Here is a 26,659-nt window from a genome sequence, read left to right as displayed (position 1 = left end):
GTCCATTTAGGGTCACTGCCGTCATTAACCCAGTAGCGTACCGATTGGAGCTCCCTACGGTGTATAAGATACACAACGTGTTCCACAGGTCTCTTTTAAAGAAGGTGGTGGGTTCTGTGGACGCGTCGCCTATGCCACCTTCAGTCTTGGTGGATGGTAATTTGGAGTCTGAAGTCTCCAATGTAGTTGACTCTCGTGTAGTGCGTCGCACTTTACAGTACTTGGTACACTGGCATGGTTATGGGCCTGAGAAAAGGTCCTGGGTACCAGCCTCGGATATTCATGCGGATCGGCTGGTCAGGTTTTTTCATCGTCGCCATCCAGACAAGTCGGGTCCTATAAGCTGTGAGGGCCCTGGGGTCCCTCGTAGAAGGCGGGGTACTGTCATGTCGGATGCTGTTCAGACCAGGTCATTCGACAGACAGCGGTAATTCCGCTTTTGACCACTATTTGCTCATTGGCGTCGGCTAGATTTTATCTAGCTGTTCCGGGGTTAATTTACCTGATCATCGGATTGGAAGCTGGGCCATGCCCATTGCCTTTAAATAGTTCTCCTGATCATTGGGCGTCGCCGATTATAGCTTCTGTCTTGTGCGTTGTTATCTCGGTCTGGAGTGGAGAGCTGGTGGTTGGAGATTCGTTGCTGGTGGTGTATTTTCCTTTGTCTTATTTACTCCTACCTATATTTGTATTTATTTTGCCCTGCACATTTATGATGTATTCCTGAGTGACTGCGGCGTGGTGTATATTTTCCTTTATCCTTGTCTGTGCTAACTGTGGGTATTGGTGTATTACCTCTTCACTGGGTGGTGGGCGGAGGTTTCAGCCTAGGGTTGAAACAGGAGACAGGGTGAGGTTCGAGGCCTGGACATGCACACCATCAGTGTAAACTCCAGGTAGAGGGTCAGTCAGGATTTCTCTAGCTGAGGGAAATTGCAGGGGCCCGGGTTATTAGCTCTCGCTCACCTAATCTCCCCGTGACAATTAGACTAACAAGTGTGTAGAAAGTGGGAGTGCCGCTAGGGTATTTACCTATTCGGACAAAGAAGAGGCCGCAGATGTTGAGCCTATTTGAACTGGGTAATCCACACACTATTTTTAGAAGTTGCATCCATTTTATTATTCCCTTGATTTATGGGTCAAGTCTTTTTTACGTTTAACTAATAAAAGTTAAATTTTACCATTCTGGTAAAATAAATAGCTTATTTTTATCTAGCAGTTGTGTGACTGGTGCAATCCATGCCGAGATAAGCAAATTTAACAATTTAGCAGTGGCAATAATTTTCATTAGTCTACTGTTGTAGTGAGTCAGCAAGGCAATCTAAAACTAAAAATATTTTTCTATTGGTTTAATAAATAGTGTATCTTAGCGTATCTCTATATAGCAGTTGTGCGACTGGTTAAATCTGGGCAGAGATAAACTAATGTCACAATTTAGCAGTGGCAATAATTTTCATTAGTCTGCTGTTGCAGTGTGTCACCAAGGCAATCTAAAAATAAAAACAATTTTTTATTGGTTTAATAAATATAGTATCTTTATCTAGCAGTTGTGTGACTGGTGCAAAACCTGCTGAGACATGCAAATGTGACTATTTACCTCTAATTTTCATGAGTCTACTGTTGTCATGTGCAATGAAGCTGATATCTTTAAAAAAATTGACACACATTGCTAGATAAAGTGAATTTGTATATAACACCTCTGTGAGGGTACTTGTGAAAAATAAAGCCAGGAAATCTTTTTCATTAACACAATGCATTCAATATGAGAAAGGGTGATGTTAAGGGATGTGAATGTGGTGGTGCTTCCCAAGGCCGTGCTACAGATTAAAACGTTGAATGATGCACCAAGATGGTGAGCGATCATGACACTGTTATCAGCGTAACCATCCAGCTGCTCTGTCTATTAAAACGTTTGCTGCAGAATCTCAAAGAGGAAGCTTTGGCTGCCGAGCAGGTGGCCATGGAGCAAAAACAAGAGAATGATTAGTGTTCTTCCTTTTGAGGACACTGAACGTTTGACTCTTTGTAGTCTGCCACACATGGCAGAGTTCATGTCCAGATGCCTTTCCCAAGACCCTTGCGTGAAAGACATTTTTTCCATCATGAAATACTGGCTGTGCACCTTTGCTGACCCATGGTACAAGGAGAAATTTGCTTCTCTCATGTCAGAGGCAGACGTGCAATTTTCAGTGGATGCACGACACAGGGCCGCTGTGGAAGACATGCTAAAAAGATTACCCTCAGAGAACTCTTCTGGCAGACATACTGGCTCTTTTCACCCACAAGGATTACAGGGGAGGGCTATGCACACCTGATGCAACTCGGGGGGGGGGGGATGTCCACCCACTGGGCCATTTTCATGAAACTGTCACATCAGCAAAGACAATCTGTGGGTGTAACTAGGATGAAGAGGGAGAAGTTGTTCAAGATGGTGAAGAACTACTTAAGTGACCATATCAGTGTCCTTCCTGATTCTTCAGTGCCCTTTAGCTATTGGTTGTCCAAACCCAATGTTTGGTCCAACCTCTCCTTCTACACCTTGGAGGTGCTGCCATGCCCTGCCTCAAGTATGTTGTCTGAGCAGGTTTTTAGTTCAGCTGGTGCAATTGTAAGGAGGAAGACCGGGCTGCAGGTACCTTCACTGAGCTGGGTCCGGAACTGTCGGGGCTGCGTCCCATGTTGCCTGGTGAATGGAATAGGGGACCAGACAAACCCCATGACCCGGAAAGAGGGGGCGTGTTAAGGGGGAGGACAGAGAGGAAACCTCCTGATGTGATCTTGAGGGATTTACTTGTAGTGGGCCTCAGGGATGCATCTCTTAAGCAAGCTCTGTGGGAGCATTGCGTGCCGACCTGTGCATGAAGTTTCTGGAGACTGGGGCAGGAGCGCTCATGCGTGAGCAAGAGCAGGGGATGGCAGCCTCAGCAGGGATGGTTCAGAGTAGTGAGGTACCTGCCTCGCCCGCAGCTAAGCCAGGATGGGCCCGAGAGATTTGAAAAGAAATACAGGAAATGCGAGAAGAATGGTCAAGCCTCAGGAGAGACCCCGCCATGGCTTTAAAGGGCCACTGTCACCCCCTCCAGCCGTTATAAACTAAAAGAGCCACCTTGTGCAGCAGTAATGCTGCATTCTAACAAGGTGGCTCTTTTAGTTTTAGGTTCAAGTATTCCCAAAATAAAGCGTTTTGATACTTAGCCACAATACCGGTCTCTAGCCAGGGAGGTGGGTCCTCACTCCCCAGCTTGAACCGCTACTCTACCGTCACTCCAATCTTCAGGGGCTTTCGTCGCCGCCCCCTCAGCGCTGTTTATGCTTCAAAACCGGCACCTGCGCTGTGTACTACTGTGCTGCGCAGGCGCAGTGAGCTCTGGCCATCTGACGTCACAGCCAGGCTTGCAGACTGCGCCTGTGCGGCTGCCCTGCTTGTGAATCCCAGCCCCGCACTCTGCATAATGCATAACACAGTGCGGGGCTGGGATTCCAAAGGTGGGTGGCCACACTGCCCGCACAGGCGCAGTCTGCAAGCCTGGCTTGGACGTCAGACGGCCAGAGCTTACTGCGCCTGCGCAGCACAGTAGTACACAGCGCAGGCGCCGGTTTTGAAATGTAAACAGCGCTGAGGGGGCGGTGCCGAAAGCCCATGAAGATTGGAGTGACGGCAGAGTAGCGGTTCAAGCTGGGGAGTGAAGACCCGCCTCCCTGGCTAGAGACCAGTATTGTGGCTAAGTATCAAAACGCTTTATTTTGGGTATACTTGAACCTAAAACTAAAAGAGCCACCTTGTTAGAATGCAGCATTACTGCTGCACAAGGTGGCTCTTTTAGTTTATAACGGCTGGAGGGGGTGACAGTGGCCCTTTAAATCCATCCAGAGACAGAGGTGACGCCGAGTCTCACTTGCCCTTTGCACCCTGCCAGGAAAGGAAACAATCCCGAGCCGAGAGGCATCTGACTTGTATCAAGTGTGGGGACATTGGACATTAAGCCCAATGCTGCGGGAGACTAGGGAAGCCTCTTATTCAGCAACTAGTGGGCTCCATGGCTGGGGGACACCGCCCGGAGCCTGAAAGGCCAAAGAAGAGAGAAGCTAGTCTCGAAATTGTAATTTCTGTGAGTCCCCTTGTATGGTTTGAAATGAATGGTGGAGCCGTCACCTGCCTAGTCGATACCGGTTCCCAGGTGACCATCATGCTGGAAGCATATTTCAGATGTCATTTTCCTGAGGTGACGCGGCCGGAGTGGGGCCCAGTGATCAAGCTGACCGTGACCAATCAGTTGCCCATCCCGGTCGCAGAGGTGGTCTGGATGCAAATTACGGTGTGTGGCAAAGATGCGGGCCGGAAAGGAGTTGTGCTGACCGCTGGAGGAAACAGCAATGGCCCTTCAGTGATGCTGAGAATGAATGTGCTAAAAGAACTCGGGACACTCTTGATCAGCGAGTCCCCAGATGCTTTTCTGGATCGGTGGAGCCCACAAATCCCCCAGAGGAAGGTGTTTCAGCAGTTGATATGGGTCGCCCAGGCCCAGGAAACGTCGAGTGAAGGAAAAGTGCTAGTCCCTTCAGGTGATAAAATCGTTTTCCCGCCTAGTCAGACTGTGCTCACATTGCCAGTATGAGCTTGCACATCTCTCAAAGGGGTAGAAGTCCAGATAGAACCAACCCTAATGGACTGGATACCTTTGTAACTCCTTATTGCTCAGACATTAGCCGTCGTCCATGATGGTAACATTTTGATGCAATGCATCAACCAGGGGGAGGATAATCTGACTCTCCCGCCCAAAAGTGAAGTGGTGTAGGTGCTGGGAATGCCACAAGAATTGATACTATCAGAGGCCATCCAGTTGGCAGTGACACAGGGAGACCCATGGACTGTAGCCATCACCCTGACCCTGGGGCACCTGCCTGGAAGCACAGAGGGGCACCGAATCCTGGAGCAAATTCAGGCTGAATTATTAGGACTCTCACTGCAGCAGGTGCAACAGGTGGAAACTGTACTGGAATGTTATCAGGATGTTTTCGCCTGTCATGAGGATGACTTCCGGTGCGTTACAGCCATAACCCATGAGATACCCACATGAAGTGCTACACCGATCCGGGAGAGGTAACGACAGATACCACCTCAAATGTACAAGGAAGTGAAAGAAATGCTGGCACACATGCTGCAGAGTGGAGTCACATGATAGAGCCAAAGCCTGTGGGCAACTCCCATTGTCCTAGTTCGGAAGAAGGACGGGACCCTGCTTTTGTGTGTTGACTATAGGCAACTGAATGCCTGTACAGTGCGGGAATCCTATCATTTATTCCGAATTGAAGAGTCACTCTCAGCCTTGGGAAAGGCAAAGTATTTCTCATCCCTGGATCTGGCCAGCGGATACTGGCAAGTGCCAATGGCTGAACATGACCAACCGAAGACAGCGTTCATACTGCCTATGGGATTGTTTGAATTTTACTGGATGCCCTTTGGCCTAACTAATGCTCTTGGGGTGTTCCAGCGATTGAAGGAAAGGTGTCTGGGGGACCTGAACTTTGAAGCCACACTTATCTACCTGGACAACATCATTGTCTACGCAGCCACCTTTGAAGAACACCTCCGGGGGCTGGAGCAACTGTTGCATCGTCTACAGAAGCACAGCCTGAAGGTGAAGCCTCAAATTTCTTCTGCAAGCAGATCGAGTACCTGGGACTCATTGTATCCGCTGAAGGAGTGAGACTGTCCCATGAGAAGATAGCGGCAGTACACTCCCCAAACTCCCCAACTTTGTCTCCCGCTCCTATGGCTATGGAGGTGGATCGAGTAAATTTGGTCAACCTTCGCCAGGAGGCGCGTCGCCTGGAGGGGGTGCTGTTTCTACTGTGGCAGTGCCAAGCATTACATCCGCTCTTGTCCTAAGAGATTGGGAAGCCTACCCTGAAGACAGTGAAGGACATTCGGGCCTTTCTGGGACTGATTGGGTACTCACAGAGGTTCATGAAGTATTTCACCCATATCGCTAATCCACTGCTGGAGCTACTAAAGAGAGTGCCGGACGTTACCAAAGTGCTCACCCCCACGGTCCTCAACTGCAAAGAGGAAAAACAACTTGGCTCACTCCCAGACTTAGAAAGTCTGCCACCCGCCAGTCCAAGGGAAGTGCATAGGGCTGAAACCCCAGAATCAGCTGATCCATTGCACTCAGACATGCTCCCGTCTTCTACCACTCAACCTGACTCGACCACTCAACCTGGACTATGTCGTACTTAATGGACGACAGCTGGAATCCCTCCCACTCATTATGATCAAGATCAGTTTGTTTGGCAGTGTATTTTTAGAGAAATGGAAGAATGTGAACATCTGCTGAAGGAATTCTTGTACGTGGAATGGTGAGCTAAAGGAGAGGGGGAGTGTAAGGAGGAAATCCAGGCTGCAGGTACCTGTACTGAGCCGGGTCAGGAACTGTCGGGGCTGCATCTCATGTTGCCTGGGGGAAGGAATAGGGGACCAGACAAACCCCATGACCCGGAAAGAAGGGGCGTGTTAAGAGATAGGACAGAGGAAAATGTGCAAAGCAGCAGTCAGTTTCCGGCTGGCAGAGAGAGTGCAGGGCAGTGGGAAGCGTGCTCTCCGCTCCGAGCAGCAGCACTGTGATGTACTGCAGCCAAGATCTGTTGCGCGCTCCAGCGGGACAGTGAGAGTGGGAAGCGCTGACCACCCAGCTAAGCATAAGACCGCACACATGCAGAGAAGCATGGGCCGGTTACAGGACATTGAAGTGCGGTTCCCTTTGCTGGCTAGCACGCATCACCCCACAGTCGATACAGAGGGTTCTGCATCTTTTCCCACTTTGATTGCATGGGCTTATGGACTGGGGGTTCAGCGGGTAAAACCAGAAGATGAATTGCTAACCTTGGACCCCATCGGAGGACCCTGCACCGTCCGTTGCCGGTATTACCACCCCCACCGGACTGTGGACTAAGGACCAGGAGCTATGATAAGTGTTGCTTGAAACTTTGACGGTTACACTCATTCTGTTTATTTTCATTTAATTCTTGTTGTTCTATTAACTCTTTGCCACTGCTTATTAACTCCCTGTGAGGAGACTACTTTAGCCTTTATTGTTGAAAATAAATAAGTACTGTTATACCATACTGCTCTGCAATCCCTGCATACTGCATCTCAGCACTTGTTTACACAATCATAACGGATAGGCGCACATTGCTGTCAGTGGAAAATGCAGACAGGCTGACTCTTCTAAAATTGAACAAGGGCTGGATTTCCTCCAACTTTGTAAGCCCTACTGATGACAGCAACATCATGTAAATGCAGCCGAAATGGGTTTTTTTGGACGTTGTCTTAACGTCCATCCCTTACCATCCAAACCCATTTTTTCAGGAAATCACCCCCTCATCCTTCTCCTTCTGCAACAAGTACTTAGTGGCCATCTATGTATACCCCACGTGGGTAATGTTTAATTTTACTTTTTGAAAACTGTGCACATTGTGAATTGATGAAACTTGTGCTCCCTATCGCTACCTCTTGTAATAGCTGCAAAGTGTATTATGATGTCCCCTTCACAGCGTCTTTCAACTGGTCTGATAGAGACCCCCTGGGTAATTTTTGGAAAACTTTGCACATTGTGTAATGCTGAAACTTGTACTCCCTATCTCTACCTCTTGTAATTTCTGGAAAGTGTATTGTGATGTCCCCACCACGGCGTCTTTCAGCTGGTCTGATAGAGACCCCTTGGGTAATTTTTTTAAAACTTTGCACATTGTGCAATGGTTAAACTTATACTCCCTACTTCTACCTTTTGTAATAACTGCTAAATGTATTGTGAGGTCTCCGTCACGGCCTCTTTCAGCATGTATGATATAGACCCCTTGGGGTTATTTTCGGAAAACTTTGCACATTGTGCAATGGAGAAACTTGTACTCCCTACCTTTACCTCTTGTAATAACTGTTAAATGAATTGTGAGGTCTCAATCACGGCCTCTTTCAGCATGTATGATATAGACCCCTTGTGGCTATTTTCAGAAAACTTTGCACATTGTGCAAGGGTGAAACTTGCACTCCCTATCTCTTCTAATAACTGCAAAATGTATTGTGAGGTCCCCATTATTGCCTCTTCCAGCATGTATGATACAGAACCCTTGGGGTAATTTTTGAAAAACTTTGTGCATTGTACAATGTTTACTCTCAAGCTCTATATATTCTATTATTATAATTTTTTTATCGTATTGACCTTCTCACGGTCTCTTTTAGCATGTATCTGGTATCCTAATGTGTATTTTTGGGTCCGCACTTGGACATTTTGGAACATCAATGCATTAATATGCTCCACACAATTCTTCAGGTTTCTGCCTAACACAGAATAATAATATGAGTAATAAAGCATGCTCTCTATATATGTGTCATGTCGGACGCTATTCACACTAGGGCGTCCGACAGACAGCGGTAATTCCACTTACGTCCACTGTACGCTCAGTGGTGCCGGCTAGACTTGATCCAGGTTGCTCTGGGTTAATCTAGCTGGTAATCGGGTTGGAGGCTGGGTCACGCCCATGGCCTTTAAATAGTCATGCTGGACTTTGGGCGTCGCCGATTATAGCTAGTGCCTCGTGCCTAGTAATTCCAGTCTGGAGTGGTGGTCTTGGAGAAGTAATATCGTATCTGGTGCTGTATTATCCTTTGTTATATTTCTCCTTCCTATATTTATATTTGTTTTGCCCTGTGCACATTATTGTGTTTCCCTGTGTGCCTGCAGCGTGGCGCGTTTTAAGTTTTCCCTGTCTGTGCTTTCTGTGGGGGTTGGTGTGTGGTCTCTTCACTGGGTGGCGGGTGGTGGTTTCAGCATAGGGCTGAAACAGGAGTTAGGGCCAGGCCTGGTGGCCCAGACAAGCACACCATTAGTGTAAATTCTGGGAGAGGGACAGGCAGGGTTTCCACTAGTCTGAGGGATATCGCAGGGGCCCGGGTAACTAGCCTTAGCCTCCCTAGGGTCCCCGTGACATTATAATCGGCCACAAATTTTGTATTCCATGGATCCCATGACTTCCATAACCCGTCAGTTGGAGGCGCTGTCCTTACAGGTCACGTTGAAGGGGGCGGTTCAGCAACAGGGCCTAGTAGTATCTTATGTGCAAGCTGAAACTGCAAGTAGAGTTGCAGAGCCAAAGATCCCTTTACCTGAAAGGTTTGCTGGGGAACGCAGTAAATTTGTAATTTTTCGTGAAGCTTGCAAATTATACTTTCGTATGCGCCCGATCTCCTCAGGTAATGAGGCTCAGCGTGTGGGCCTGGTGTTGTCATTACTGAACGGGGACCCCCAAGCATGGGCATTTTCATTACCATCTGATTCAGCTGCATTTAACTCAGTGGAGAGTTTTTTTCTGCTCTTGGACTCATATATGATGATCCTGACAGAATGGCTCTAGCAGAATCTAAAATACGCGCTCTCCCCCAGGGGGAGCGAATGGCGGAGGATTACTGTTCTGTATTTCACTGCTGGGCGGGTTGACACACAATGGAATGACCCCGCGCTGCGGAGTCAGTTTGTTCATGGGGTTTCGGGAAGGGTTAAACAAGCCCTCCTGATGTATGAGACTCCTGCTTCTCTAGAGTCTGCTATGAGTCTAGTTGTCCGCATTGTTCGCTGTTTGCGTCAGGGGGCACAAGAGACGCCACCTATGGGGCAGAGTGTAGGAGCATGTGAGGTTGCTGCAGGTGAGCCCACGGAGCCTATGCAGATCGCAGGGGTGTCACATGATAAGCATTGAGCCCTTTTTCTCAGGAAGCAGGGAGTCTGTTTTTGCTGTGGTAAAAATGGTCATTATGTAAATGCTTGTCCTCTGTTATCTAAGAAAAGCGCAACGGCGGAAAACTTCTAAGCTCAGAGGGTGTGGAGGAGGCCAATCTGAGCTTATGCATATCCTCCACGGTGGTCTCTCAGTGTATGCTACCTGCCAAAGTTATGATCGCTGGTAGAGAGCTGCCAATCACTGTTTTTGTGGATAGTGGTTCCGCCACTAATCTCATTGATGAGGAGTTTGCGCGCACAGCCGATTTCAGGATCAAAAAACTGCCTCATCCTATCCGGGTGGTCACCATCAATACCGCTCTTCTCCCACAGGTGGAGATTACTGAGTTTGTGGCTGAGGTTAAACTCCACATTGAGGTCCTACATTTTGAGCAGGTTACATGTAGGGTGCTCAGTAATCTTCCTGCACAAATGGTTCTGGGTTTTCCATGGTTGTCTATGCACAACCTGGTGATTGACTGGAAAACCCAGGACATAATTCAGTGGAGCGGATTCTGCCAGGAGAACTGCCTGGCCACATGTGTGTCTGCGGTGACTCCTAGCATTCCTGAGTCACTGCTGGATTTCGCGGATGTGTTCTCTGAGAAGGGTTGCTCAGAATTGCCACCACATCGACCCTATGACTGTACTATTAGGTTAAAACCAGGGGCCAAATTGCCAAAAGCTAGGATGTTTAACATTTCTGGTCCTGAGAGGCAAGACTTAAAAGACTACATTGCTGAGAGTCTGAGCAAAGGGCACATCAGGCCTTCGTCTTCACCTGTGGCAGCAGGGTTCTTCATTAAGAAGAAAGATGGCGGATTACGCCCGTGTCTGGATTTCAGGGAGTTAAACCAGATTACGGTTCGTGATCCATACCCTATGCCATTGATACCTGATTTGTTCAACCAGGTGGCGGGTGCTAAGTGGTTCTCCAAGCTTGACCTCAGGGGGGTGTACAACCTCATAAGAGTCCGTCAAGGGGATGAGTGGAAGACGGCTTTTAATACCCCTGAGGGTCATTTTGAAAATCTGGTGATGCCATTTGGGTTGACAAACGCGCCTGCTGTATTTCAACATTTCATAAATGATGTGTTCTCTCATGTCCTGGGGAAATTTGTTATTGTGTACCTAGATGACATTCTCATTTATTCATGCTACCGTGATACTCATTTAGAGCATGTTAGGCAGGTGTTACAGCTACTCAGAGAGAATAAGCTCTATGCAAAACTTGAGAAATGTGTATTTACGGTTCAGGAGTTGCCTTTCTTGGGTTATATTGTGTCCACTTCAAGGTTTAAAATGGACGCCGCTAAGGTGCAAGTGGTGCTGCGTTGGGAACGGCCTGATAACCTAAAAGCGCTCCAGCGGTTCCTTGGGTTTTCTAACTATTATAGAAAGTTTATCAAAGATTTTTCTACAATTGCTAAACCGCTCACTGACATGACGAAAAAAGGTACCAATTTATCCGCCTGGTCTGAGGCTGCTGTGCGCGCATTAGAGTTCCTGAAGAACAGTTTTGCTTCGGCCCCCATTCTGGTGCAACCGGACGTATCGAAACCATTTACCATGGAAGTCAATGCATCTGAGGTTGGAGTGGTGGCGGTGCTGTCACAAGGCTCATCCCTGGGCGAGTTGCGTCCATGCGCCTACTTCTCCAAGAAGCTGTCGTCCGCCAAACATAATTACAATATCGGCAACAGGGAGTTGTTGGCTATCAAGTTGGCTCTTGAGGAATGGCGACACTTTTTGGAGGGGTCGGTCCACCAGGTTACAGTTATCACCAACCATAAAAATCTGCTTTATTTGGAGTCAGCCAAGCCTCTGTCCCCCCGGCAGGCTCGCTGGGCATTGTTTTTCACGTGATTCAACTTTTTTGTTACTTACCGACCTGGGTCTAAGAACACTAAGGCGGACGCCTTGTCCAGGTGTTTTCCGGGGGGAGAACCTCGGGAAGATCCAGTACCCATTCTCCAAAAGGGTGTAGTGGTCTCGGCTCTCACGACCGAGGTTGAGGCTGAGATTGCCGAGGCTCAGGAGGAGGTACCACCAGAGCTTCCCATTAACAAATCGTTTGTACCGCTCCATCTTTGCCTAAAGGTGTTGGGTGAGCATCATGATGTTGTTCTGGCTGGCCACCCAGGGGTTAGGGGTACCTTGGAGTTGGTGTCCCGTCGGTTTTGGTGGCCCAAAATCCAATAGGACGTGGTCTCGTACGTGTCAGCATGCACCACGTGTGCTAGGGCTAAGACTCCGCTCCCGTCCTGCTGGCACACTGCTTCCTCTCAGGGTACCCAGTAGGCCATGGACGGAGATCTCTATGGATTTTATCACAGATTTGCCCTCCTCAGCTGGGAACACGGTCATCCTGGTGGTTGTTGATCGGTTCTCAAAGATGTCGCACTTTGTGTCCTTACCTTCGTTGCCTAACGTGAAGACTCTGGCTCAGGAATTTGTGCAGGAGGTGGTTAGACTTCACGGGGTCCCGTCTGACATCGTGTCTGATAGGGGTACTCAGTTTGTGGCAAAATTTTGGAAAGCATTTTGCTCACGGCTGGGGATCAAGTTGTAGCATTCTTCGGCGTTTCATCCTCAGTCAAATGGTCAGACCAAGCGTATGAACCAGAATTTGGAGCAGTACTTACGCTGCTTTGTTTCTGACAACCAGGAGGAGTGGTCGACATTCCTTCCTTTGGCTGAGTTTGCCATAAATAATCACCGCCGGGAATCGTCTGGGGAGTCCCCGTTCTTTTGTGTTTACAGGCACCATCCTCAATTTTGTACTCTGCGTCAGGGGGGCTCAGCTGGCATCCCGGAGAAGGACCAGCTAGGAGCACAACTGTCATCCGTCTGGAGGAGAGGGAAACAGCGCTTGCTGAGCATGGGTGCAAGGTACAAACGAGTGGCTGACAGTAGATGTGTGCCAGGTCCGGACCTGAGTGTGGGTGACTGGGTGTGGTTGTCCACAAAAAACATAAAACTCAAAATACCATCCCTGAAATTGGGTCCAAGGTTTATTGGTCCATTTAGGGTCGCCGCCATCGTTAACCTGGTAGCCTACCGACTGGAGCTCCCTACGGTATATAAAATACACAACGTGTTCCACAGATCTTTATTAACAAAGGTGGTGGGTTCCGTGGACGCGGCGCCGATGCCACCTCCAGTCTTGGTGGATGGCAATTTATAGTTTGAAGTCTCCAAGGTGGTTGACTCTCGAGTAGTGTGCCGCACATTACAGTACCTGGTACACTGGCGTGGTTATGGGCCGGAGGAGAGGTCCTGGGTACCAGCCTCGGACATACATGCGGACCGGCTGGTCAGTATGTTTCACCGCCGCCATTCGGACAAGCCGGGTCCTATAAGTCGTGAGGGCCCTGGGGTCCCTCGTAGAAGGCGGGGTACTGTCATGTCGGATGCTATTCACACTAGGGCGTCCGACAGACAGCGGTAATTCCACTTACGTCTACTGTACGCTCAGTGGCGCCAGCTAGACTTGATCCAGGTTGCTCGGCGCTAATCTAGCTGGTAATCAGGTTGGAGGCTGGGTCACACCAACGGCCTTTAAATAGTCATACTGGACTTTGGGCGTCGCCGATTATAGCTTATGCCTCATGCCTAGTGATTCCAGTCTGGAGTGGTGGTCTTGGAGAAGTAATATCGATTGTGGTGCTGTATTATCCTTTGTTATATTTCTCCTTCCTATATTTGTATTTGTTTTGCCCTGTGCACATTATTGTTTCCCTGTGTGCCTGCGGCGTGGTGCATTTTAAGTTTTCCCTGTCTGTGCTTTCTGTGGGGTTTGGTGTGTGGTCTCTTCACTGGGTGGCGGGTGGTGGTTTCAGCATAGGGCTGAAACAGGAGTTAGGGCCAGGCCTGGTGGCCCAGACAAGCACACCATTAGTGTAAATTCTGGGAGAGGGACAGACAGGGTTTCCCCTAGTCTGAGGGATATCGCAGGGGCCCGGGTAACCAGCCTTAGCCTCCCTGGGCTCCCCGTGACAATATGCTGCTATTTCAAAATCTTACCCACACATCCCTTTGTAAAGGGAAATTCTACATAATAACTCTGTTAGCATATGCCATATACTGCTCAGATGCACAGCACCCCAGTAGGTTGGCAGAACACATGGGTACAAAATATGTGTTTAATGGTGAAACCACTGGCCCTTCCCTTGTGTTATGTCCTTCCCAGTCTGCTGTCCAGAAAGGAAACGCTGTTGCCTCCTGTCCATAACCTGCAGTTACACAGACAGCGCAGTCAGCAACCACATCCAGTTCATTGTCCCAGTGCAACGTTCAGTTGTCCCTTGTCGGCATATATGTCTGTTCAAAAATTGTTAGTTAGATAGAGCATACATATTTGTTAGCACTTAAAATTGTCCGGTGCTGGACAAAGGCCATTGCTGACTTTTCCAGGCTCATAAATGACACTTGAGTATCTTTATTTAACTGTCGCTTCCCTTAAATTTTCTAAATTTGGGTCCTTACTCCTTACAAAAAAATGATGGTGGGGTATTGGCCAGTTTCTGTACATTTTAAGCAGGTCTAAGAGACTGGGTTAATGCACTCCATACACCTATTCAGGCTGCAGCCTTACACATATTGGAACATGGTCTAGTCCTGCCAGTCTGCCTGCCACTCTTCCGGACCACGGCAGTACTCCCGGTTCCAGCTTCTACTCGAACACCCGGTCCGTCTGTTCCACTGGGACAGCTGCCATGAGTACAGGGTCTAACTGAAGGTAGCACACGTGTCCACCAGGCATTCCATTCTGTCCCTGTTCGAGGGGACTTACTATGGGTGTCTGGGGCTCATTCAGTAACGCCCCCTTCGGAGCTCCCAGACCGTGGTCTAGTGGTTCCACATTTAACCTCAATTAATATGAATGTGAACTTCTACATCTGTGCCTCCATTTCCGTTCATTACAGATTGCTCTGGCCATGGAACCCGCTGGGTCCCAGAAATCACCAGCCATGGAGTTACGTCAGGAGGTCTCCCAGCTGAGGGAGCAACAGGACAAAATCATGTCTTTCCTGCACAACGTTTCTGCTCGCATGGATAGTCTGGCTTCTCCACCTGCTCCTGCCACCAGTGTTCAGGTATCTTAAGTGCACAGCAAGTAAGGATTCTTGCTTGGCAGCTCCCACCCACTTCCAAGGTGACCCCGTTTTGTGTCGAGGATTCATAAATCAGTGCACACTGCACTTCGAACTGCTGGGGCATAGGTTTGCTTCTGATCGGGCCAAAGTTGGCTTCATCATGTCCCACTTTGATGGAGAGGCACTCGCTTGGATGAATCCGCTGTGGGAGAGGGTGGATCCATTGGTTAATAATCTCCAGTCTTTTCTAGACTACGTCGACAGCTTCTGCTCTTCTTCGACTATGACAGGAAGCACTTATGGTGGCTCAGTATGCAGTGCAGTTCCGTACCCTTGCGTCTGAACTGTCCTGGAACAATGAGGCTTTGGTGGCTACCTTCTGGCAGGGGCTTTCTGGAAGAATTAAGGATGAGCTGGCGGGACGAGACTTGTCTACTCTCCTGGATGACCTGATTTCCCTGGCAGTTCGGGTTGATCTACGGTTTCAGGAATGAGATCAGACGTGAAAAAGAATCCAATCACCAGGTTGCTAGTGCTCCAAAATCTGCAAATTCCCCAACTTTGTCTTCCACTCCTATGGCTATGGAGTTGGATCGAGTAAATTTGGTCAACCGTCGCCAGGAGGCGCGTTGCCTGGAGGGGGTGCTGTTTCTACTGTGGCAGTGCCAAGCATTACATCTGCTCTTGTCCTAAGAGATCGGGAAGCTCCAGTGCCTAGGGTCTGTAGGAGAGACTACCCTAGGTAAGGTTCATCTCTCTCCAGCTCTGCAAATAATAGTCTCCGTGGGCTTCGGCAAAACGAGACTTTCGGAGTACTGTCACCTGGATTCTGGTACCGCTGGGATCCTCATTCGGCAGGCGGTAGTGGATCATTATCAGACTCCAATCCAGCATTTACCGGAACCATTGCAGGTGACATCTGCAGATTGCAGACCCCTGTTGCAGTCCATACGGTTCCAGACTGTGCCCTTGGAACTCCGGGTAGGTCTAACTCATTCTGAAAGAATCCGCTTTTATGTGTTGCCAGATTTGTCTCACCCCTTGCTTCTAGGTCTACCCTGGTTCCGGATGCATGAACCTGTTCTAAATTGGAGGACGGGAGAGGTCCCGCGCTGGGGAGATTCCTGCTTGGATCAATGTATCATTCCGGTTCGTCCTGCCCTTCCTCCAGTACAACCCAAAGCCCTGCCGAGTTTGCCTTCTTCTTACTGGTCCTTTGCTAATGTCTTTGTGAAAAAGGAGGCAGGGAAATTACCTCCACACAGCTCGTATGACTGCCCCATTGATCTGCTTCCCGGAGTGTCTCCTCCTCAAGGACGGATTTATCCCCTTTCTCAAGCAGAGACTCAGTCCATGTCTGATTACATTCAGGAGAACCTGGACAGAGGATTTATCCGGAAGTCTTCCTCACCTGCTGGAGCTCGACTCTTCTTCGTGAAGAAAAAGGATGGATCTCTATGACCCTGTATCAATTACAGGGGGCTGAAAAAGATTACGATAAGGAACAGGTATCCGTTGCCGTTAATTTCAGAATTGTTTGATTGTCTTAGGGGGTCTAAAATTTTCACCAAAATGGATCTCAGAGGGGCTTACAATCTGATATGCATTTGTAAGGGAGACAAATGGAAGACTGCTTTTAACACCCGGGACGGACACTACGAATACCTGGTAATGCCGTTTAGGCTAAGTAATGCACTCGCAGTTTTTCAGGAATTTGCAAATGATATTTTTAGAGATCTGCTTTAAGGTGCCGTTACACTAAGCAACTTACCAGCGATCGCGACCAGCGACGTGATCATTGGTAAGTCGCTGTGTGGTCGCTGGGGAGCTGTCACACAGACAGCTCTCTCCAGCGACTAAGCGACTTCGGCATCGCTGAAACTGTCTTCAGCGATGCCGAAGTCCCCATGTAAAAAAAAACAAAACACTACATACGCACCTTCTGTCGTCCTTCCTGTCCCTCGGCGCTTGCCGCACTGACTGTGTTTCAGCGCCGGCCGGCCGTAACAGCGGTGCCCAGCGGTGAACCGCTGTTACTGCAGGTTCACCGCTGGGCTCAGCTTTACGGCCGGACGGCGCTGAGACAGTCAGTACGGCAAGCTCCAGGGGACGTGACGGACAACAGACGGTGAGTATGTAGTGTTTTTTTTTTTTACTTTTACCATGGTATCCATGGTAAATATCGGGTTACTAAGCGCGGCCCTGCGCTTAGTAACCCGATGTTTACCATGGATACCAGTGAAGACATCGCTGGATCGGCGTCACACACGGCGATCCAGCGGTGTCAGCGGGAGAGTTGCGACGAAAGAAAGTTCGTCCACTCTCCCTGCAACCAGCGATATCCCAGCAGGATCCAGATCGCTGCTGCGTGCCAAACATAGCGATATCGCTATGCAGGACGCTGCAACGTCACGGATCGCTGGCGATATCGCCTAGTGTGACGGTACCTTTACTCGTGTGTTGTAGTTTACCTCAATGACATCCTGATCTTCTCTGCAGATTTAGCCTCTCACCGGAGACGAGTCTTACAAAGACTCAGGGAGAACAGACTTTATGCTAAATTTGAAAAGTGTCTCTTTGAGCCATCCTCTCTGCCTTTCCTTGGTTATATTGTCTCATCTACAGGTTTAAAGATGGATCCAGAGAAGTTATCCACCATTCTTAAGTGGCCTCGCTCATGCGGCCTGAAGGTAATACAATGGTTCCTGGGGTTCGGCAACTATTACCGCTTGTTCATTCCACATTTTTCCACTCGAGTGGCACCCATTTCTGCCTTGACCCGGAAAGGCATTAATGCCAAGGAATGGAAACCTGAGGCAGAGGAGGCTTTTACTTCCCTTAAGCATGTCTTCTCCTCCGCATCCGTTCTTAATCGACCGGACTCTGAAAAATATTCTTTCTTGAGGTAGATGCTTCCTCCATAGGTGGTGGCGCAGTTCTCAGCCAGAAGTCATCGTCCGGTCAGATGGTCACCTGTGGATTCTTCTCGAAAGTCTTTTCTGTTTCTGAGAGAAATTACTCTGTGGGAGATCGAGAATTATTGGCAATTAAGATAGCCCTGCAAGAGTGGCATCATCTCCTTGAGGGAGCTGCACATGAGGTTGTCATTTACATAGATCATAAGAATCTCGCTTATCTTCAATCTGCTCAAAGACTGAATCCTTGTCAAGCCCTGTGAGCCTTGTTTTTTGCTCGATTTAATTTTGTTCTTCATTTCCGACCAGCTGATAATAACATTAAAGCCGTTGCACTTTCTAGAGCATTTTTGCCTTCTGATTTTGCTGAAGGACCGCACTACATTATTGAACCATCCAGATTGGTGTCGGTGGCCGCGGTTAATCTTGCTCAACTCCCTCCAGGAAAAACTCTAGTATCTGCTTGAGATCGGAAATTAGTTCTTCGGTGGGGTCAATCTTCTAAGTTGGCCGGTCATGCCGGACAAAGGAAGACTCTGCAACTCATCTCCCATTACAACTGGTGGCCTACCATGGGCAAAGATGTTCAGGAATATGTTGCTGCCTGCCCTTCATGTGCTCGCAACAAGACTGTTAAGCATTTGCCCTCTGGGCGGTTATTACCTCTGTTTGTTCCTTCAGTACCCTGGCAGCACAACGCAATGGACTTCATTACTGATTTTCCCGCTTCCTCCGGCTTTTCGGTCATCTGGGTCATGGTAGATCGTTTTTTGAAGATGGCTCATTTTTTTCCGTTAACTGGTCTCCCGTCTACTTTGGAGCTCACTGACCATTTCATACAACATATCTTCCGTCTTCATGGGTTTCCTCTCCACATCGTGTCTGACAGGGGTGTCCAGTTCACCTCCAAGTTCTGGAGAGCACTTTGTAAGTCTGTACAAGTGGAGCTGGACTTCTCTTCCACATATCACCCTCAATCCAATGGACAAGTAGAGAGGACTAGGGTTGAGCGAAACGGGTCGATCATTTTCAAAAGTCGCCGACTTTTGGCTAAGTCGGCGTCTCATGAAACCCGATCCGACCCCTGTGCTTGTCGGCCATGCGGTACGCGACTTTCGCGCCAAAGTCGCGTTTCAATGACGCGAAAAGCGCCATTTCTCAGCCAATGAAGGTGAACGCAGAGTGTGGGCAGCGTGATGACATAGATCCTGGTCCCCACCATCTTAGAGAAGGGCATTGCAGTGATTGGCTTGCTGTCTGCGGCGTCACAGGGGCTATAAAGGGGCTTTCCCGCCGACCGCCATCTTACTGCTGCTGATCTGAGCTTAGGGAGAGGTTGCTGCCGCTTCGTCAGAAGCAGGGAGAGCGTTAGGCAGGGTCCACTAACCACCAAACCGCTTGTGCTGTAGCGATTTCCACTGTCCAACACCACCTTCGGTGTGCAGGAACAGTGGAAGCTATTTTTTTTTTTTTTCCTCAGCGCTGTAGCTCATTGGGCTGCCCTAGAAGGCTCCGTGATAGCTGTATTGCTGTGTGTACGCCACTGTGGAAACCAACTGCTTTTTTCAAAGCACATATCCTCTTGTTCCTTCCTTTCTGCACAGCTATCTTTTTTGTTTGTCCACACTTTTTATTTAATTTGTGCATCAGTCCACTCCTATTGCTGCCTGCCATACCTGGCTTAGATTACTGCAGGGAGATAGTAATTGTAGGACAGTCCCTGTTTTTTTTTTTTTGTTTTTTTTTTTGTGGGAGATTAAGATTGGCATTTCTGCTACAGTGCCATCCCTGTGTGTGCCATCTCTCACTGAGTGGGCCATAGAAAGCCTATTTATTTTTTCCGTGATTTGTGTTCTAAATTCTACCTCAACACAAAAACACTACATCAATCAGTGGTAGAAAAATATTGGCCTCAGTCAGGGCTTGTGTGCCACTGCTGTGTGTGCTATCTCTTATTCAGTGGGCTATAGAAAGCCTATTTTTTTTTTTTTTTTTTTCTTATTATTTGGTTTCTAAAGTCTCCCTGAAAAAAAATAAATAAATAAAAAAACAGTGGGAGAGTAATATTGCCCTTTCAGCTTGTGTGCCAGTCTTGACTCCTGGGTGTGCCACCTCTCTCTCTAATTGTGGGCCATAGAAAGCCTTTTTTTTTTTTTTTTTTTTAAATATTATTGGGTTTCTAAAGTCTCCCTTAAAAAACAAAAAATACATAAAAAACAGTGGGAGAGTAATATTGCCCTTTCAGCTTGTGTGCCAGTCTTGACTCCTGGGTGTGCCACCTCTCTCTCTCATTCAGTGGGCCATAGAAAGGCTATTTATTTTTTTGGTTTTTTTAATATTATTTGGTTTCTAAAGTCTCCCTGAAAAAAAAAAAAAACATAAAAAAACAGTGGGAGAGTAATATTGCCCTTTCAGCTTGTGTGCCAGTCTTGACTCCTGGGTGTGCCACCTCTCTCTCTCATTCAGTGGGCCATAGAAAGGCTATTTATTTTTTTGTTTTTTTTAATATTATTTGGTTTCTAAAGTCTCCCTGAAAAAAAAAAAAACATAAAAAAACAGTGGGAGAGTAATATTGCCCTTTCAGCTTGTGTGCCAGTCTTGACTCCTGGGTGTGCCACCTCTCTCTCTCATTCAGTGGGCCATAGAAAGGCTATTTATTTTTTTGGTTTTTTTAATATTATTTGGTTTCTAAAGTCTCCCTGAAAAAAAAAAAACATAAAAAAACAGTGGGAGAGTAATATTGCCCTTTCAGCTTGTGTGCCAGTCTTGACTCCTGGGTGTGCCACCTCTCTCTCTCATTCAGTGGGCCATAGAAAGCCTTTTTTTTTTTTTTTTTTTTAAATATTATTGGGTTTCTAAAGTCTCCCTTAAAAAACAAAAAATACATAAAAAAACAGTGGGAGAGTAATATTGCCCTTTCAGCTTGTGTGCCAGTCTTGACTCCTGGGTGTGCCACCTCTCTCTCTCATTCAGTGGGCCATAGAAAGCCTTTTTTTTTTTTTTTTTTTAAATATTATTGGGTTTCTAAAGTCTCCCTTAAAAAACAAAAAATACATAAAAAAACAGTGGGAGAGTAATATTGCCCTTTCAGCTTGTGTGCCAGTCTTGACTCCTGGGTGTGCCACCTCTCTCTCTCATTCAGTGGGCCATAGAAAGGCTATTTATTTTTTTGGTTTTTTTAATATTATTTGGTTTCTAAAGTCTCCCTGAAAATAATAAAAAAAAAACTTAAAAAAACAGTGGGAGAGTAATATTGCCCTTTCAGCTTGTGTGCCAGTCTTGACTCCTGGGTGTGCCACCTCTCTCTCTCTAATTGTGGGCCATAGAAAGCCTTTTTTTTGTTGTTTTTTTTTTTGTTTTTTTTTTTAATATTATTTGGTTTCTAAAGTCTCCCTGAGAAAAAAAAATAAATAAATTAGGTGGGAGATTAATATTGACATTAGTGCTTGAGTGACAGTCCTGCGTGTGTGTCATCTCTGTGATTTTGTGCCACAGAAAACAGAGTGTGTAACATTGTGCCTGATTTTCCTTGTGGTCTCACCAACCTGTTAAGGGATATTGAAATCATACTGAAGTTATAGCTCACCGTGTAAGTTGTTTGACAGCAACAAATAAAGTTACTTTGGTTAAGATTTTAAAACAATGAGGAAGTCTGGTGCAAGAGGTCGTCGTGGGCGTTCATTGTCAGCTGGTAATGATGGTAGTGGTAGTGGAGCATCAGGTGGTCGTGGGGATAAAAATATTCCACCTAAGTCTGGAGCTGTGGAGCCAGTTTCGTCGTCAGGCTACACAAGGCCTCGAACGCTCTCTTTTCTGGGAGTAGGAAAACCGCTTTTAAAGGCGGAGCAGCAACAGCAAGTTTTGGCTTACATTGCAGACTCAGCCTCTAGCTCTTTTGCCTCCTCTTCCGAAACTGGTAAATGTAAAAGCAGCGCGTCGCTTGTGGATGTTCACGGTCAGGGACAAGTCGCTTCCTTGTCCTCCTCAGCAAAAACTACAACAAGAGAGAAGGATGCAGCAGGCGACACAACGGGTCACTCCATGGAGCTCTTTACACATACCGTCCCTGGCTTAGAAAGTGAAACATTTAACAGGCCATGCCCATTACAAGTATATTCTGACATGGAGTGCACTGATGCACAGCCACAGCCAGAGTACTATGCTGCTCCTTTGACTCAGACCACCACATTGCCCTCTCAGGGTACAGATCCACAATCAGACCCTGATGAGACTATGTTGCCCCGCCACGAACGCTATACCACCGACCGACACAGTGACACAGACGAAGTTGCACACGAGCTCGAAGAGGAGGTAATAGATGACCCAGTTATTGACCCCGATTGGCAGCCATTGGGGGAACAGGGTGCAGGCGGCAGTAGTTCAGAAGCGGAGGTGGAGGAGGGGCCGCAGCAGGCATCAACATCGCAACAGGTTCCATCTGCCGGGCCCGTATCTGGCCCAAAACGCGTGTCAAAGCCAAAACCTGTTGGAGGACAGCGTGGCCATCCGGTTAAAGCTCAGTCTGCAATCCCTGAAAAGGGATCCGAGTCTAGGAAGAGTGCAGTCTGGCATTTTTTTAAACAACATCCAACTGATCAGCGCAAAGTCATCTGTCAAAAATGTTCAACTAGCTTAAGCAGAGGTCAGAATCTGAAAAGTCTAAATACTAGTTGCATGCATAGACACTTAACCACCATGCATTTTCAAGCCTGGACTAACTACCAAACGTCCCTTAAGGTTGTAGCACCCTCGGCCAATGAAGCTAGTCAGCAACGCAACATCCCTTCCGTCACTGTAAGGCCACCATTTTCCGCACCACCGGCAGTATCTGTGCAGGTTTCTTTGCCAGCCAAAAGCAGTCAGGGTCAGGGAACCACCAGTTTTGTAGGAGGAAATATTGCATCTAGGGCACCGGCGGAAACAATACCGTCTCCAACCGTCTCTCAGTCTGCCATGTACACCGGCACACCCGAAAGTTCCACGATCTCCAGCTCTCCAGTCCAGCTCACCCTACATGAGACTCTGGTTAGAAAAAGGAAGTACTTATCCTCACATCCGCATACACAGGGTTTTAACGCCCACATAGCTAGACTAATCTCGTTAGAGATGATGCCCTACCGGTTAGTTGAAAGCGAAGCTTTCAAAGCCCTGATGGAGTACGCTGAACCACGATACGAGCTACCCAGTCGACACTTTTTTTCCAGAAAAGCCATCCCAGCCCTGCACCAGCATGTTAAACAGCGCATCGTCCATGCACTCAGGCAATCTGTGAGTACAAAGGTGCACCTGACTACAGATGCATGGACCAGTAGGCATGGCCAGGGACGTTATGTGTCCATCACGGCACACTGGGTGAATGTGGTGGATGCAGGGTCCACAGGCGACATCAATTTAGGGACAGTTGTGCCTAGCCCACGGTCTAGGAAACAGTTGGCTGTAGGCGTTCGCACCCCCTCCTCCTCCTCCTCCTCGTCCTCCTGCAGAAGCTACAGCTCTTCCACAGAACGCAGTCTGCCAACCACTCCATCGGCAGATGACACTGTTGCACACCAGTTGTCCCATTATGGGGCAGCTACTGCCAAGCGTCAGCAGGCTGTATTGGCTATGAAGTGTTTGGGCGACAACAGACACACCGCGGAAGTTCTGTCCGAGTTCTTGCAACAAGAAACGCAGTCGTGGCTGGGCACAGTAGATCTTGAGGCAGGCAAGGTAGTGAGTGATAACGGAAGGAATTTCATGGCTGCCATCTCCCTTTCCCAACTGAAACACATTCCTTGCCTGGCTCACACCTTAAACCTGGTGGTGCAGTGCTTATTGAAAACTTATCCTGGGTTCTCCGACCTGCTCCTCAAAGTGCGTGCACTTTGCTCACATATCCGACGTTCGCCTGTACACGCCAGCCGTATGCAGACCTATCAGCGGTCTTTGAACCTTCCCCAGCATCGCCTCATCATAGACGTTGCAACAAGGTGGAACTCAACACTGCACATGCTTCAGAGACTGTGCGAACAGAGGCGTGCTGTTATTTATTTGTGCTAGGATACACGGGCAGGCAGTAGGATGGCAGACATGGAGTTGTCAGGTGTGCAGTGGTCTAAGATACAAGACATGTGTCAAGTCCTTCAGTGTTTTGAGGAATGCACACGGCTGGTTAGTGCAGACAACGCCGTAATAAGCATGAGCATCCCCCTAATGCGTCTGCTGATGCAAAGTTTGACGCACATAAAGGAGCAGGCGTCTGCACCAGAGGAAGAGGAAAGCCTTGATGACAGTCAGCCATTGTCTGGTCAGGGCAGTGTACAGGACGAGGTAGCGGGCGAAGAGGAGGTGGAGGACGAGGAGGATGATGGGGATGAGTATATTTTTAATGCCGAACCTTTCCCGGGGGCACAGGAAATTGGTTGCGTGTCACGGCCGGGTTCTGGTTTTTTGAGGGACACAAGTGACGTAGATTTGCCTGCAACTGCCCCTCAACCAATCACAACCGGAGATTTGACAACTGGAACTTTGGCCCACATGGCGGATTATGCCTTACGTATCCTAAAAAGGGACACACGCATTACGAAAATGATGAACGATGACGATTACTGGTTGGCCTGCCTCCTTGATCCACGCTATAAAGGCAAATTGCAAAATATTATGCCACATGAGAACTTGGAACTAATATTAGCAACCAAACAATCAACTCTTGTTGACCGTTTGCTTCAGGCATTCCCAGCACACAGCGCACGTGATCGTTCTCACACGAGCTCCAGGGGGCAGCAGACTAGGAGTGTTAGGGGTGCACACATCAGAAGTGGCGTTGGACAGAGGGGTTTTCTGACCAGGTTGTGGAGTGATTTTGCTATGACCGCAGACAGGACAGGTACTGCTGCATCAATTGAAAGTGACAGGAGACAACATTTGTCCAGTATGGTTACTAACTATTTTTCATCCCTTATCGATGTTCTCCCTCAACCGTCATTCCCATTTGATTACTGGGCCTCCAAATTAGACACCTGGCCAGAATTGGCAGAATATGCATTGCAGGAGCTTGCTTGCCCGGCAGCAAGTGTCCTATCAGAAAGAGTATTCAGTGCTGCAGGTTCAATATTAACCGAAAAAAGGACTCGTCTGGCTACCCAAAATGTTGACGATCTAACATTCATTAAAATGAACCACAACTGGATTTCGAAATCTTTTGCCCCACCTTGCCCGGCCGACACCTAGCTTTCCTATGAAAAGCTCTTGCCTGTGAATTACTTTTCTAATGTCTAATTTGCTGCAGCTGATTGTACAGCATACGACATGTTTACACCTCCCTAAATGGCCAAACTCCCCACACGGGGCCGTGGTATCGCGACTTGGCGCAAGCACCCGTGAGACTGCTGTTTGTCTGAAGAGGTGGGTGTGCTCGCTTTTGGTTGACGGCATTGCTACTGGGTCCCTCATAGTACAATGTAGTGTCTCTGGCGGTGGCGGTGCGCACCCAACGTCAGACACACCGTTGTAACATGAGGGGCCCTGGGGCGGTCCCGCCGGCCTCAAGAGAGTTCCCCCCTACCCCAGCTCAAAATGTGCTCTACCACGTGCAAAATTATGTCGCACAGCTCCACCAATCTTTAGTCTATTCGCTGACATCATTCAATGTCTGGCACTGACAATACAAATTTGTAGACATCTATGATGCAACTTAAAGTAGTCTGTGTCTGTGTCCTATATTGGCACCATTAAATAGTTACTGCCAAATTACTATGTCAGAAACTCAGTAGATGAGCCCACCCCTGTACCTAAGTATGCCACCTTTTTTTTTGTTTTGGTTGTTTTGCGAGACATTAACATCTATTTATATTTTGGGAGTACTGGGACAGACACTCCTTGCACTACTCCTCCACTCACCACCAAGCTGCCTGTGTATCCATGTAACCGCTGTAAAGCTGCCATGAGCCTATTGTTTGTTATTTTAGGCCTTTGATAGCCTGTCTGCGGTCCCTACTTTAAATACTCCTCCACTCATCACCAGCTGCCTGCCCGTGTATCCATGTAACCGCTGTAAAACTGCCATGAGCCTATTGTTTGTTATTTTAGGCCTTTGATAGCCTGTCTGCGGTCCCTACTTTAAATACTCCTCCACTCACCACCAAGCTGCCTGTGTATCCATGTAACTGCTGTAAAAGTGCCATGAGCCTATTGTTTGTTATTTTAGGCCTTTGATAGCCTGTCTGCGGTCCCTACTTTAAATACTCCTCCACTCATTACCAGCTGCCTGCCCGTGTATCCATGTAACCGCTGTAAAACTGCCATGAGCCTATTGTTTGTTATTTTAGGCCTTTGATAGCCTGTCTGCGGTCCCTACTTTAAATACTCCTCCACTCACCACCAAGCTGCCTGTGTATCCATGTAACCGCTGTAAAACTGCCATGAGCCTATTGTTTGTTATTTTAGGCCTTTGATAGCCTGTCTGCGGTCCCTACTTTAAATACTCCTCCACTCATCACCAGCTGCCTGCCCGTGTATCCATGTAACCGCTGTAAAACTGCCATGAGCCTATTGTTTGTTATTTTAGGCCTTTGATAGCCTGTCTGCGGTCCTTACTTTAAATACTCCTCCACTCACCACCAAGCTGCCTGTGTATCCATGTAACCGCTGTAAAACTGCCATGAGCCTATTGTTTGTTATTTTAGGCCTTTGATAGCCTGTCTGCGGTCCCTACTTTAAATACTCCTCCACTCATCACCAGCTGCCTGCCCGTGTATCCATGTAACCGCTGTAAAACTGCCATGAGCCTATTGTTTGTTATTTTAGGCCTTTGATAGCCTGTCTGCGGTCCCTACTTTAAATACTCCTCCACTCACCACCAAGCTGCCTGTGTATCCATGTAACCGCTGTAAAA

The sequence above is a fragment of the Ranitomeya variabilis genome, chromosome 3 (assembly GCF_051348905.1).
Source record: "Ranitomeya variabilis isolate aRanVar5 chromosome 3, aRanVar5.hap1, whole genome shotgun sequence".
NCBI lineage: Eukaryota > Metazoa > Chordata > Amphibia > Anura > Dendrobatidae > Ranitomeya > Ranitomeya variabilis.
Note: the sequence above shows the minus strand (reverse complement) of the source record.